The sequence below is a fragment of the Felis catus genome, chromosome B2 (genome assembly GCF_018350175.1).
Source record: "Felis catus isolate Fca126 chromosome B2, F.catus_Fca126_mat1.0, whole genome shotgun sequence".
NCBI classification, from domain to species: domain Eukaryota; kingdom Metazoa; phylum Chordata; class Mammalia; order Carnivora; family Felidae; genus Felis; species Felis catus.
Window position 1 is genome coordinate 122,719,609 of NC_058372.1, and position 13,255 is coordinate 122,732,863.

The following is a 13,255-nucleotide window of genomic DNA, read 5'->3' on the forward strand; positions in this document are numbered from 1 at the left end:
ATGTATAAAGAAGATGTGGTATATATATACAATGGAGTACTGCTTGGCAGTAAAAAAAAATGAAATCTTGCCATTTGCAATTACACGGATGGAACTAGAGGGTATTATTCTAAGCTAAATTAGTCAGTCAGAGAAAGACAAATATCATACGACTTCACTCACATGAGGACTTTAAGATACAAAACATGAACCTAAGGGAAGGGAAGCAAAAATAATATAAAAACAGGGAGGGGGACAAAACATAAGAGACTCAAATATGGAGAACAAACAGAGGGTTGTGGGAGGCGGGATGGGCTAAATGGGTAAGGGGCATTAAGAAATCTACTCTCCAAATCATTGTTGCACTATATGCTAACTAACTTGGATGTAAATTAAAAAAATAAGTGGTAAAAAAAAAAGAAAACTTCTAGTTATAATTAAACATACTATTTCTAAAAGAAAAAAAAAAAGGTTTCAACCATGCTCTCTGCCAAAATTCAGGCTATAGAATACAGCTGATACATGTAGCTCAGTCTTACATCATACTGATTTGTATTTTGTCAAAGGGAGACACATTAATTTTATGTTCAACTGCACCATTAAACAGTGTAAGACCTAAAACTGTGTGCATGATGTATAAAACCTTTAGGATGCACCCAGGGGCCCCAGGTCCATGCTGTTTCTATTTCCTAGGAATTGGAAGTAACACAAGTCTTGGGGCGCCTGAGTGGCTCAGTTGGTTACGCATCTGACTCTTGATTTAAGGTCAGGTCATGACCTTTTGGTTGGGTTCATGAGATTGAGCCTCGTGTTGGGCTCTGAGCTGACAGCAGGGAGACTGCTTGGAATTCTCTCACACTCTCTCTGCCCATCCCCTGCTCATGCACGCACGCTGTCAAAATAAATACACTTAAAAAAAAGTAACACGAATCCATGGCCACTGCTTTTTTTCACTTTTCAAAAGGAAACGCAACTGCTTTCAGATCCTCTGTATTTCACTTCCCACTAAATTCACTGGGCTATCATAAGAAACTGCTATTTTCAAGTTCAGAATTAAGCTAGGATTATATTAATAACTGAGTAGACATAAGTGACAATTTCTTTTTCAAAACAGTACAGGCCTGACAAAAAGGAAATCTTGGTAAGATAGTTAATAAGATGGCAAGTTTGAGAGTCTGGAGCTGACATACAGACATACCTAGGGAGTGGCGAGCTTAGTGGTCAGCTTCGTGCCTGTTCTCGCTCCGGCTATGACGAGTAATCTCGGGCTGATGGCCAATCGAACACTGTTAGACTCAGCTTGGACTCAGTTTAATACAATGAGCTGGTCGGGCTGGGCAGGTTACCTTGGTTGGCTTAGGCAGCAACTCAAAGGCCAAAGCATGATCCCTGTGCTGCCAGGTCAGGGCAGGATTACAGACAATAATAGGTGAGAGGTGGGAGCTGGAGGCTATGTATGTAATTACTCAGCAAAATATTTAATGAGCAGGCACCGTTCCAGCCATAATAACACAAAGATAATGGTACTGAGATTAAAGTCTCCTAAGGGACACAGAAGCAGATAATTAAAATACAGTGTGGTAAGTACCATGACAGAGGTATGTGTGAGGTTTTGTGGAGGCACAGAGAAAGGCAGGGCAGGCTTCCTGGAGGAGGGGATGCCTGACCTGACTCTAAAGAGTACACCTGTGGATGGGGGGCGGGGGGAGGGCATTTCTGGACAAGGAGAAGGCACGGTAATCCAAAGCAGGAAGTAGTTTATCTGACACAGGCAAAGGGGCAGAGATGGACATCAACTTGCAATTGTGACAACTAGAAAAGCTGTCAACTTCTTTCATGACTGAAAGACGGCACCTTCATTTCTTCAAAAACACTTTGTTACAATACAGAATTTTTTTTCTCACTTGCCGTAAGGTGGACACCATACACTTCATATAGGACATTTGTTGCTTCATAATTTTCGAATGTGAAAAGAAAACTTTAGGCTTTACAGTAAAATAAGAATTAAGTTTCCAGAATTATTACAATGATGAACAGAGGGCTCGTGTCCGAGGACACGAAACTGTCAAAGGTAAGAGAAAAGCCCAGGGTTAAGATAAAATGATTTCATCTTAAAAATTTTTTTTCAATTCTTACTTTAATGATCACTTTTTCTTTTGGATTTTTTTTTAATGTTTATTATTTTTGAAAGAGAGAGAAACAGAGCGCGAGTGGGGGTGAGGCAGAGAGCAAGAGGGAGACACAGAATCTGAAGCAGGCTCCAGGCTTTGAGCTGTCAGCACAGAGCCCGACGACGCCAGGCTCTAACTTGGGGCCAGTGAGATCATGACCTAGGTTGAAGTCGGATGCTCAACCGGCTGAGCCACCCAGGTGCCCCTCTTTTGGATTTTTAAGCACAATAAATACTTGATATATTTTAATAATTTACCCCCCCCCCAATGTATAGCATCAAAATCACTTATTTTGCCACCTTATGATGCTGTACTTAGGTTGCAAAAAAGTATTTTGATTCCAAGAATTAATAATATAAAGCAGAAAATACTGCTAAGATTAAACAATTAGAGCGATAGTCTAATTGCGGTAAGTCTAAGAGCGATAGTGCTTTTCTCATAGAATTAATGGTGTTCTCATAACGGTTCCCTTAGTAGGTCTGATAATTTTGCCTTTTTGGTCATTTCACAATTAAATTTCAAGGTCTCGTATTTGGGAAGCTATTTCCTGCCTCTTTCTGTCTCTTTTAAAGACCTTAAATGCTGTTGCAAATCTCAGGAGAGCAATTGGCCCCTTACCTTGAAAAATGGCATGTGTAGCTTCAGAAAGTTTCATGGCCCCCAGGGACTGATGGTCAAGAGCTGTCCTCCACCTGCTGCCTCAGCAGAAGATGTCTTTGCAGCAGTTATAACTTCCAAACTATAGTGAAGTTTCCTCATTTCCTGCCATGAACTTTTTTCAATTAAACATAAATCTTTAAAAATGGGATCCTTAAAATAGTTCTTACAGAACAAGCTTTCAGAGCACTTCTTCTCATCTGAGGGTTTGTATGATCACCTATGGACTTTTGACACAGAGATGTCTGGGTCCCACCCAGACCTGCTGAACTGCAATCCTGAGGCGTAAGACTTAGTTGTGTATTTTTAAATAGATCCCTAAAGGAGTCTGATGTACATCCCTGATTCAGAACCCATGGATAACAGAATTTAAACTAGGATTTGTCTTCCATTGTGCTCACTTCGGCAGCACATACACTAAAACTGGAAGGATTTGTCTCCCACAGGCTTAAGTGATTTTGCACATTTTTCACTCTTTGGCAAAAAAGGCAAGTCTGGGTGTCCTGGATTCACAGTTTAAGAGCTGGTGGGCTTCAGCATTCCCCTTTCAGCAGCTTGCAAATTGGGATCTGCATGCTCCTGCGGGTACGTGAAGGCTTTCCACCAACAAGGAGTTCAACCTTTCTGCTTTGGGTTCCTTTGGCGAAAGTCAGGTTGGGTCCTTTCTCAGGATAGTATTTTTAAATGCATAAATTAAAATACAAAGCACCATAAAAAATACAACCATCTTTATTTAAAAGGTTATCAAGACATTAAAATGTAATGTGCTTCCTTATTAACCCATTAAATAAAATCTAGGGGCAGTCTAATAACTGCCATGATTTCAAAGCTGAGATCCATTTAAACTATCTTTTAAGATATCTGAAACCGTAGTAAGATATGAAAGTATCAGACTTCTGTTGGTGCTAACACTGCTGTAGGTTTGTTGCTCACATTAAAGGAAATGTTCAGTTTCCAGAAGAGGTCACTGTAAATAAAGATGCAGTTATTTTCCTCTGAATTTATAAACTCCTGATTAAGAACCCTTGTTTTAAGGCAGTATAGGTACATGGAGGGCTCTAAGGGAACCGATCTCCAGATTTTTCCCCCTAAAACCTTCTTCACCTTGCTTTTCACATTTCCCTTCTCCTACTACCATAAGAAAGGTGCACCACTTATGCATCCTGAATGATGCGTGGTTCACGGTGGGGGTAAAAACCTCTGAGGTGTCACCAAAGGAACCAGGAACAAGGAGAAAGTGCACTGTTCCTGAAAAGGAGCCTCTTAAGAGCAAGGCAAGAAAAACTATGAGAGCAGGGTCTCGTTTTACGTAAAGGGAAGCAGATCAGGATATAACATCCCCAAATACCCCAAAGTTGGCATATTGATTATTTTGAGCTGAAGCAAGTGAGAAACAGACACAGGAGGAACTTTCTGTCCACCTCCTTTCTGCCTAAAAGCAAGGCATAAATTTCACTTTGTGAAAGTGACAAATATCCATTTGTAAAGGTGTTCTCCTTTTCCGGAACAGAAGAACCAATCATCAGAGACAACTGGAGTCGGCCTAACAAATCCTACTAAATGACCCTTACGTGCCATTACTTTCTCCCATATAGTTACTTTCCTATAGTGTACCTTCCCCCTAGATGCCCAAATCTACTTTCCCTGGTCTAGTCTCTTCCATCTATCACCCTTCTCAAGATGGTGTATAAGCCTCTGGGTTTAAATGTCTCTTTGGGTTTTCACTTCAGTTGTGTGAAGCCCCCAAGCATGTAAAAATCAGTAACAGTAAAGAATCATATGCTTTTCTTCTGTTAATCTGTCTTTTGACAGTTTAATTGCAGGGTTCAGGTAATATACCTAAGAGGGCAGAGGAAAAGTTTTTCTACCACTTACACAATAAAATGGCTTGTTTTGCCAATCTATCTATATTGATGTGTCATTGTGATAGAGTGCAAATTAATACTTATTTGCATTAATAAATGAGGTCAGGCTTTTTGGTTACAAAATCAGAAGTATGACACGTCTGTTTATACTGATACTTGTATTGATACTTCATACTTTTTATTGCTTTGTGGTGAAGTCTTCCAGAAACAATAAAGTCTGAGTCATTTTTGGAGACTCATTTGTCCTTTGACTCTCTGGAAAGGCAATTGTTACAAGCTAAAGTATACAAACTCAACACAGGCTACTGATACTTATTCAGAATTTGTACACCAGAGTCCATCGCAATGGGAACCATCTCTTTATGCGTCGCTTAATTTTCAGTGGTATAGAATAGTGATGTTTAATATGTTCCTCAAAAACTTGATGCCATTTTTGAATAAGCTGTAAACAAGCCCATCACAGAACAGAAAGGCAAGTATTCTCTTTTATGCAAACATGACCCTACCACATGACCTAATAATAGACTGAAACAATGGTCCTATTGTTTAATTGTTGTCAGAAAGACAAAGACGGGTTAAAGCTTCAGGCATTTGGCATTCCATGCATGTGTTTTAAAGATTTCTAAAAAGTTTCCTAGACTAAAATTACATTAATCATGCTGGCTGGAGCTCCAATTTGGGGCTTCAATTAAAATGAATAAAAATTCAGCAAATAACCCAGCTTAAAATTATTCTTGAAGTTTGGCTCTGCCCACTGGTCCTCTCCAGAGGCAAAAAAAAATGTACCAGCGAACTTTTTGTGTCTACATCTTTGTTACTTAGGTCTCTCAGTTTTCATGCGAGCAGATCAACTCTACCCCAAGGTCAACTTCATATGATTCTACTAATAACTGATAACCTAGAATGTATTCCAGAAATCTGCCAAGGAGGACAGGTCTGACACTCACTGTTATTCAACAGTTAGCACAAGCTCAGTTTCAAGAAGCTATTTTTATAGGGAATATACAGGAGACTAATTCTGATAGATATTCTAAAATCTAATCTTGTAGTAATTCGAACTAACAGAGATCTGTGCAATAAGCCATACTGTCGTCTATCAAGACTGCTCTTAGGTTAGTCCCCAACTTTAGGATATTAAAAAAATTTGGCCCTTTAGAAAATTAATTTGTATAGTATACACTGGATACTCAATCTGTTTTTGATGCTTTAATATTCATTTCTACAAGGAACAACAGCCAAAGCTAAAACAAACAAGCAAAACAAACCCTTAAGTGTCTGTACCATAACCAGGGTACTGTAAAGTAAAACACACTTGCCCACACATACCCTCCCCAAAACACAATTTTTTTAAAAAGTTAAAACTAAAGATTTCTGTTTTTTTCCCCAGAGCTTCTCTTTATTTTCTTTCAATGCAGTAAGAGCAGGAAATAAAGGGATGTGTTTTAATATTATCAACTAAGACTGATACTTTATGATAAATCTTTAAACTGTAATAAGGCAAAATAAAGCCTCAAATATTGGCTGAAAAAGCATCATTATTTTGAAAAAATACTTAAGTACGTGGTGCTTTAAGAAAACTGCAAAAAATATTGTTCTCTTAATATCAGTCTGTCCTGAAAATTACCACTCAAAACTTTTCTTAAGCAAAAACCTTTACAGGGTGCTGTACTAAAATAAAAAGGAAGGGAAGTCCAAGCAAGTGGAAACAAGAAGCTGTTTTAAGACTTCTGAAAAAGATGAGCAGATTCTAGGAATTATATAACAATGCTCTGGGATATGTGCTAGAAAATCTTTATTATATGAACTCAATGTGCAATAAGGTCCATTTGGCGACCCTATTATTTAAACTTTCATATGGTGAGAGTCAAACCTTTTAAAAGGCTGTAATTGTTAAAGGGCAATGAATTCTTGTAAAGCATTCCCATTCTTCAAAATGGTGTTACAGCAATGCCTGACAAATAGAAGACGCAGAATGAAAAAGTGGCAAAGCAACCCTTTCCATCAGTTGCTGAGAAAAACACAACTAATGTATTATCTTTAAAAAAAAAAAAAAACACTTCATGGACTTTTAGAACGACCAAAAGAATCCTTCCCCTTCCCCTCAGTCCATCCATCATTCCACTGCCCACTGAGCACCTACATCCCACGTGCTAGGCACTGGGGACACAATGGTGGGCAGAAGCAGGCATAGCTCTGCCCACATGGAATTTACAGGCAACAGAGACCTGGGCATTAGCCAAACGATCACCCTAGTGAAGGTTACAGACTGGGATAAGGGCTCTGAAAGGGAAGAATCCAGTTCTAAGGAGGAATATAACTACATTCCTCCTTATACATGCTATCCAATATCCAAATACATGCTATCTAAAATTCCCTGTGGCTTCAGTGAAGCCTTTTGTCCTTCTCGCCAACAGAATTCAGCACACAACTCTAGGTAGAAAAATACTATAACTGAAACAACTGAATCCAAAATTCATTTCCGGGGAGGTTTCTTCATTTAATTTGTTTTTAAATAACTTTACCCCTACTGCATCGTAAGTGCATATTTTTTAATGGGATGTAATTCCCACCATGGAATACTTTTACCTATCTTACCAAAATACTGAAAATGTAATACGTTAGTGTAAAATCAGTAGCTTGAGTACTGAATTCTTATATTTTTTTGAGGGGCTTTTTGAGATATAGGACATGCTCCCCCCCCCCCCCCAAAGTGGTTAAATTTTCTCGGAAGAGGAGAGGCAAAATAGCATAAATCAATGTCCTGTTTTTGAAAGTTACTGCAAAACTAACAAGCAACTGCAAATGCACAGTGATAAAATCCTTCCTGTTTTCCTCAAGGGGATAATTTCAAAACATTCTGATGACATCTATTGACTGTAAAACCTGTGTACAACAACATTCAGCATATTTCAGTGCAGCTTAATAATTGATGAACATCCTATGTCATTAATTTATAATAAATTGAAGCTGCTTCAGAGTTTTCAAATGCATTGCTTAAGATTCGACCCAGTGGTAAGCAGCTGATGGGGACAGCCCCAAAATTTCTCAATTTGCATGTATCATAATATGCCTTCTGAAAAATCCAGTGAATGTGCAAGGAGTGAGTTTAAGGATTCTGAAAGTGAACAGGCCATCTAATTACTTGCTGTAATTGGGGAGAGGCTCTTCCTGCGATTAGAATAGATAGATGTTGGAATAGACAGACTTCCTTCCATTAGCCACAAACGGGAAAAATTTAATGATTATGATTATTTTAGCCATCAAGAGTCTTACCTTCTCCTTCCTGTAAGATAAATTCTGGTGAATTACTTTGGTTTTCTTATTCTTTTCTTAAAACACTTTTTTAATGTTTATTTTGAGAGAGAGAGCACAAGCAGGGAAGGGACAGAGGGAGAGGGGGACAGAGGATCTGAAGCAGACTCTGCACTGACAGCAGAGAGCCTGATGCAGGGCTCAAACTTGAAAACTGGGAGATCATGACCTGAACCAAGTCAGATGCTTAACCAACTGAAACACCCAGGCAACCCCAGAGTTTCTTATTCTTATGTTCATATGAACACTGGGTCAAAAATTTTGACTGAATTTAGTAAAATAAAATGAACTTTTTTAAAAAGTGAAGAAATAGCTTCAGAGCATTCATCCCAAACTATTAATAATTGGTACTACATCAACAAAGGCAGACCACTTAATTTTAAGTGTTCACTGAGAGAAATTAATTGGGTTTTTTTTTCCTGGTGTTTTTAGTTGTTTATTTATATATGTATGCATGCACCTATGTTTTGTGTTTGTTTTGAAACCATGAAAAATATTAACAAAATTGCTGCTTTTCAATGCTTTATCTCCAATATTTGTGTTAGTCTCTTGGTCCCCTCCCTGTCTACTCAGGTGCATGGAGCTCCTAGGATCTTCCCAAGCTGCCAGAAACTCCAACAGTTTGGAGTTCTAACCCTAAACCACAAATGGTGAGCCACACCCCACCCATCAGGATCCATCCATCATTTGACCCACTAGTCCCACTGGAAATCACATGTTAATTTGGGTTTGGGGGTGAGTAGCTCATGAAGATTTAACCCTACTCAAACTATCTATTTGTAATTTTAAAAATATCTTCAATGACCCCTCACCCACAGATCAATGCGGAAACAGACACCTGCTTCAAGTTATGCTACCCCTTAAAAGCACAGCACATGGATATCGCTACTAGCTTCACCTATGGTTAGAACTATGACTTTCTGGGTCCTTGAAGAGACAATTCCTGATTTTACATCTAGCGTGTACCCAGAAGAGAAATATATGACATGTACTTCCAAATAAATGCAGCACTGAAAATATGAGGAGGAAAAAGCTGTAAGTAGCAAAGTGGCAGTATTAAAATGGAGTTATAGGACACTGGCATATTGGCATTACTCTAGGAGAGGAATCCAGCAGCATTTATTTGCTGCCATTAAAAGGTCTACAATTATCAACTCCACAATCTCTAAAGGAAATAATCTACAACATGGACAGCCTTACACCTAAAGATGTCCATTAGTGTACCACGAAGGGGATCAACATATGGCACTCCAAAAGATGCCACCTTGGCATTAAGTATTATTTTGAGTTGAAGGCAGTTGAGAATCAACAGATGCAGGAAGAATTCTCTATGTCTCCCGTCCCCATTTGCCGAAAATCAGGGGCATAAATTTCCCCTGTGACAGGATCACCCACCGCCCCCCCCCCTTCCTGTACCAGAAAAAGAGTGACTCTTATCCCCAGAGACAGACAGCACGGAGATGAGTTTGCAAAAACAAACCTTACTACGTTAACTCTTATCTTCTCAGATTTTCCATTTTCTTGTCACTTCACAATTTATCAGCCCCTGAAGCCCAAACCCCCTTTCCTTTGTTAAAATGGTATAAGTGCCCCTGAGTCCAAATTCATTTCTTTGAATTTTCTTTCTTTTCTGTGAACTCCTGTGCAGGTAAAAATAAAAATTGTGTCTTTTCTCTTGTTAATCTGTCCTTTGCTAGTTCAATTCACAGGCCCTCAGGGACTTAACCTAAAAGAGTAAAGGAAATGTTTTTCCTCCCCAACAACCACTTACAACTGTAAAAACTCAAAAGCAGCAATAGTCAAGAATATTCCCTCCTTGGGTTATTATCTTAACTAGTAAAAATAAAAGTACTAAAAGTTAGGCAGTACCATGCATGCTCATAATGTAACCCTTAATGAAAATAACTAAATTATAAATATGCACATTCATGCTGAATACATGAAAACTGATACATGAAAATACACGAAAACTGAGAAGACTCCATTAAGGTGATGTGATTATGGGTGATTTTTCCTGTTTGTGCCAAACTCGCTGTAATGCTTTGTTAGACTTTGATAATTTAATATATATATATATATATAAACATTATATATTATATTATATATATAAACATTATATATAAACAAATATATATATATATATATATATATATATATATATAAACAACCTTAGGAAGCATGTTTATAAAAAAATTGAAAATAAACATTTTTGTCACTAGAAATTAGTTCATCTTCCTGATTCTTCACCAAAATCCCATTTACGTATCATAGAAAGCAAAAGAAAATGAGTCTCTCCTACTGTTTTCCGTTTTCAAAGACTGCCTGATTTCCTGTAGGTAGGAAGGGTCCTCTGTCACATCCTTCGTGCTCAAAACAACGGGCATATCTCAAAGATTTTGCAGGTTCACTTCGAGATTACCACAAAAAGCCAATATCACAACAAAGCAAGTTAAATGAATGTTCTGGTTTCCCAGTCCACATAAAAGTTATGTTTATACTATACTGTAGTAAAGTATGCAATGCATTATGTCTAAGAAAACAATGTACTTACCATAATTAAAAAATACTTTACGCTAAAAAACGCTAGACATCGCGTGAGTTTTCAGTGAATCATTATCTTTCTGCTGGTGGAGGGTCTTGCCTTGATGTTGATGGCTGTTGACTCACCAGGGTGGTGGCTGTTGAAGGCAGGGGTGGCTGTGGTAATTTCTTAAAATAAGACAATGATAAAGTTTGCTACATGGATTGACTCTTCTTTTCACGAACAATTTCTTGGTAGCACGTGATGTTGTTGATAGCATTTCACCCATAGCAGGACTTTCTTCCAAAACTGAAATCGATCCTCTCAAACCCTGCTGCTGCTTGACGAACTAAGTTCACATAATAATTCTAAATCCTTACTTGCCATTTCAACAATCTTCACCTCATCTTCACCAGGAGTAGATTTCATCTCAAGAAACCATTTTCTTTGCTCATCTGTGAGAAGCAACTCATCCATTCGAGTTTGATCATGGATTATAGCAATTCAGTCCCATCTTCAGGCTCCACTTCTAATTCTGGCTCTCCTGCTCTTTCCATCACATCTGCAGTTACTTCCTCCACTGAGTCCTGAACCTCTCAAAGTCATCCACGAGTACTGAAATCAACTTCTTCCAAACTCCTATTAATGTTGATATTTTGGCCTCTTCCCATGAATCATGAATGCTCTTAATGGCATCTAGAATGGTGAATCCTTTCCAGAAGGTTTTCCATTTACTTTGCCCACATCCATCAGAGGAATCACTACCTATGGCAGCTATGGCCTTATGAAACATATTTCGTAAATAGTAAGACTTGAAAGTTGAAATGACTCCTTGATCCATGGGCTGCAGAATGGCTGTTGTGTTAGCAGCCATGAAAACAATGCGAATCTCACACATCTCCATCAGAGCTCTTGGGTGACTGGTGCATTGTCAATGAGCAGTAATATTTTGAAAGTAATTTTTTTTTTTTCTGATCGGATTTCAAAAGTGGGCTTAAAATACTTAGTAAATCATGTTGTAAACAGATGTGCTGTCACCCAAGCTTTCTTGTTCCATTTACGGAGCACAGGCAGAGTAGATTTAGTGTAATTCTTAAGGGCCCTAGGAAATCTGGAATGATTAAGTGAGCACTGGATTCAACTTAAAATCACCGGGTGCATTAGCCCCTAACTAGAGAGTCAGCCTGTCTTTTGAAGCTTTGAAGCCAGGCACTGACTTCTCTCTAGCTAAGGAAGTCCTAGATGGCGTCTTTTTCCAACAGAAGGCTGTTTCATCTACATTGAAAAACTGGTTTAGTGTAGCCACCTTCACGAATGATCTCAGCAAATCTTCTGGAGAACTTGCTGCAGCTTCTACATCCGCACTTGCTGCTTCGTCTTGCACTTTTATGTTATGGGAATGGCTTCTTCCCTTAAGCCTCATGCACCTGTCTCTGCTAGCAGCAAACTTTTTGCTTTTTTAATTTTTTAAGGTTTATTTATTTTTGAGAGAGAGAGAGAGAGACAGAATGCGAGCAGGGAAGGGGCAGAGAGAGGGAGACACAGAATCTGAAGCAGGAGCCAGGCTCTGAGCTGTCAGCACAGAGCCCAACGTGGGGCTCGAACCCATGAACTGTGAGATCATGACCTGAGCCGAAGTCGGATGCTCAACCGACTGAGTCACCCAGGTGCCCCTAGCAGCAAACTTTTCTTCTCCAGCTTTCTCACCTCTCTCAGAACTGATGAGGGTTAAGACCTTTCTTGGGATTAGGCTTTGGCTTGAGGGAATGTTGTGGCTGGTTTGATCTTCTATCCAGGCCATTTAAAATTTTCTCTGTATCAGCATAAAGTGGTTTTGCTTTCTTATCATTCACGTGTTCACTGGAGTAGCACTTTTAATTTCCTTCAAGAAATTTCCTTTGGGGCACCTGGGTGGCTCAGTCAGTTAAGCGTCCCAACTTCGGCTCAGGTCATGATCTCACAGTTCGTGAGTTCCAATTGTCAGCCCAGAGCCCGCTTCAGAACCTCGATCTCCCTCTCTCTCTGCCCCTCACCTGCTTGCACTTTCTCTCTCAAAAATAATAAAAAATAATAAACAAGAAAAAAATTAAAAAATAAAAAAGAACTTTTCCTTTGCATTCACAGCTTTGCTGTTTGGCACAAGAGTCCTAGCTTTTGGCTGCTCTCAGCTTTCAAAATGCCTTCCTCACTAAGCATAACCACTTCTAGCTTTTGATTTAAAGTGAAAGACATGTGATTCTTCTTTTCACTTGAACAATTAGAGACCATTGTAGGGTTATTAATTGGCCTAATTTCAATATGTTATGTCTTAGGGAATAGGGAGGCCCAAGGAGGGGGAGAGAGACGAGGGAATGGCTGGTCATGGAGTCAGAACACCCCCATTTATCTTCTAAGCTCGCCATCTTGTGTGGGGGCAGTTTGTGGTATCCCAAAACAACTATAGTGTAACACCACAGGTCACTGATCACAGATCACCATGACAAATATGATAATGAAAAAGTCTGAATTATTGCAAGAATTACCACACTGAACTGGAAGAGAGACATGAGGGCTGAGCAAATGCTGTTGGGAAAATGGTGCTGATCAACGTGCTGGATTGCCAGAAACCTCCAATTTAAAAAAAACAAACAATATCTGCAAAGCACAGGATGAGTGAGATATCCTATACAAGCAAACTTAAAATCTCCTGAGCTGTGACTTGGGAGAACCCAGCCTCACCCGTCATCATGGGACCATTTAACACATCTGTT

At 39.0% G+C, this 13,255-nt stretch overlaps 1 protein-coding gene across 10 annotated transcripts in view; it reads right to left on the reverse strand.

Moving 5' to 3' along the window:
• The window catches only part of MAP7 (microtubule associated protein 7), a 178,779-nt gene that overhangs the window by 85,199 nt on the left and 80,325 nt on the right, over nt 1-13,255 (reverse strand). The gene's annotated exons all lie outside the window — the stretch shown is intronic.